The 2,980-nt window shown below is 38.3% G+C and overlaps 1 pseudogene; it reads left to right on the top strand.

Moving 5' to 3' along the window:
• On the top strand, positions 1 to 2,744 carry LOC147533377 (tyrosine aminotransferase-like; annotated as a pseudogene).
• Positions 2,745 to 2,980: the final 236 nt, after the last annotated feature.

The raw sequence follows: 2,980 nt of genomic DNA, 5'->3' as shown, positions 1-2,980 counted from the left end.
ATGGAGAATGGTGCGAAAAAGAAGAAGAATTGGTGTTTTGGTGCGAATAACCAAACTGATTCATCATATGAAATCACAATTAAGGGAACACTTAGTATGTTAATGGGGTCTGTAAAATTTAAAGATGATGAAAGAAGAAGACCCACTACTCCTCTCGGTCATGGTGATCCCTCTACTTCTCCCTGTTTTCGAACTTCGAAAGTTTCTGAAGATTCTATTGTCGATTCTCTTCGTTTTACTATGTTTAACTCTTATGCTCTTACTGTTGGTCCTCTTCCTACAAGAAGAGCAATATCAGGTTTTCTCTCTAATAATCTTCCATAGAAACTACCACCAGATAATGTTTTTATAACTCTTAGTTGTACTCAAGCAATTGAGACTTCGTTCACAGCATTAGATTGTCCTGGTTCAAATATCTTACTTTCTAATCCAGGGTTCCCATTTTATGAATCTGTTTCTGGTTTTACGAATCTTGGAAAGTGTTGGGAAGTTGATCTTGATGTTATTGAAACCCTAGCAGATGAAGATAATGTTGGCGTTGTTCTTATAAACCCTGGAAACCCTTGTGGGACTGTTTACTCGTATCAACAATTGAAGAAGGTTGCGGAAACGGCTAGAAAGCTTGGCATTCGAGTAATCTCTGATGAAGTTTATGGTCCTCTTACTTATGGGAGTAAACCATTTACACCCATGGGAGTCTTTTCATCAAATGTGCCTGTTATTACACTTGTGTCTATATTGATAAGATGGATAGCTTCTGGTTGGCGAATCGGTTGGCTTTTTACTAATGATCCTAATGGTTTTCTGAAAGAAAGAAAGGTTGAGTTTTACTTTGGTGATAGTATTCTTCCCAAAGACGAATTCCTCAAGAAAACGATTAGTGAGAGTAATAGATGGAATTATCGAAAAGATGGAGACCGATTTTACCATTTAAGCAGAGAATCATCATCAATGGCTTCATCACTTGAAATTCATTACTTGCGAAACAGGAAATTGATGCCAAATTGGAGATCGACTTTACCATACAAGAGGACACACATGAGGTTGTTCAATGACGCCCCTCTCATGTTCGATAATAAGCTCCTTAGAAAGATCACGGTGTTCAGTATCCTTGTTAAATTCTCTCTTGCACTACATAAACCTGCGACCGACAAAATTCATTCGTGTGATATGATGGTTCGGAAAGTAACTCTATCTCAGAGTATTGATCGAGTTCGAGTCTATAAACTTCATGAAGATGAATATGGGAAGGTAGATTTTGAGTGTCATATCATCATTACATGTATCAACCTCACACCCATAAGTGAACTTGGTCACGTTTATATTTTGGCGCTTAATGACGAATTTTGGGACGTTGACAAGATGAATATTCTTCCTTCCCTACCGTTAATTTTGAAGGATTCATTGGCATATGGGATCGAGAATGTAGTTGGCGATTTCTCGCAAATTAGTATCCTTCACTTCTCATGCACATTTCGTTCGAAGTGGGAATTACGGATCGCCATGGCGGAATTCACAGTATACGGGTGGCTCACATTGTTTTCTTCATCGAAACGGTTCGGGACGAACCTCGTGGGAGAAGGGGAAGCTGATGCAGGGGCACCCGGCGTGGACACTTTTACCGTGGACCTAACGACCACGTAGGCCAACCGGCCATATTGATTAGTTTAGGAAGTCCCAAATTTAGTATGATTCATAAAGAATCTAGGTTTAGGAAATTATATTGTTTTAGTATTTCCAATAATTGGAAAGGTCCAGATTTGAGTCTGACTATTTAGGAAGTTGCAGTCTTTTGATTATTTAGAAAAGTCTAATTCAAGTCTATCTAGGAAAGTCCAAAATCCTATAAAAGGATATCTAGTTTGTCCATTATGCTCATGTTGAAGAGAAAATCCCCTTGAGTTTAATAAAGTTTATCAGTTTTAGAGTTATTTTAATCTTTCTTTTAATCGTTCTTCGTTTATTTTATCGTCCTCTTTATTTCCGCTGCGTTCTACATCAAGACCTCAAATGAATTTGGTTGAAAATGATTTTACAATCAAAATTTCGAGTCTTAAGTTGCATGAAAAACTTCTAAGAGAGGGTGTTGTTAGATTGGCCATGGGCTAAGCGCATGTTCATTGGAGATTTTAAGAGGGTTTAGTAAAAAAAAAGAGAAATATTAAGGTTGATGTAGATGGAAGCATTAAATGTCACCACATGCAACCATGTTTATTACTTCCCCCTTCTTCTTCACCTTTTGGGAAAAAGTGAGAGATTCTTGATTTCTTCTCTCTCTTCTTTTGTCTCTCCCATGCATTGGGCGTTACATCCACAGATTTATGCACCCACGAGTGGAACTGCACACTTGCACGTTTACATGTACATGACTACGTGTCCATACGCTTTTCAATCTCTAACTAGAGGGCTAGTGGATAGAGACTTCAGATAGACACTCATAGACAAATTTGTTGTAGACATTCATAGACAAAGGTTTTGTAGACATTCATAGAAAATCCTAATCGGTCCTTAGTCGAACTTTTCTTTCAGTGGTTCACCGACATACTCAGAGGAATAGGTGAGTCAATATCTTGGTCGGTTTCTTTTTTAGTTTAAAGAAAAAAGTAAAAAATTAGAAAAGAACTAAACTAAGAAAGTTGTGATTCTCCAAAAAGAAACAAAGCGAAATATTTGAACCTTTTTCTTTTTAGAGGTTTGAAGGCGATGTTGTTAGTTCTGGTGTAACGATAGTCGTTATAGTGTAGTAATGGTGGGGCTCGTGGACTCGTGGTGATGGTTGTGGCCGTAGAGGTGTAGTAATGATGGTGGTGGTTGTGCTAGTGGAGGTATAGCGGCGGTGGTGGTGGTGGTGGAGGTTTAGCGATCATGGTGATGAGGGTGGTGGTAGAAGTCTCGTGGTAATGGAGGTTAATGGTGGTTCTAACAAAGACTAGGCAAAAGACAAAAAAATTAGGTTGAGAAACACTAAAACTTTAAAAGA

This window comes from Eschscholzia californica, unplaced genomic scaffold, assembly GCF_041429995.1.
Source record: "Eschscholzia californica isolate CP2 unplaced genomic scaffold, dmEscCali1.0.p SCAF_6, whole genome shotgun sequence".
NCBI classification, from domain to species: domain Eukaryota; kingdom Viridiplantae; phylum Streptophyta; class Magnoliopsida; order Ranunculales; family Papaveraceae; genus Eschscholzia; species Eschscholzia californica.
Note: the sequence above shows the minus strand (reverse complement) of the source record. Positions and strands in the feature narration are given on the sequence as shown.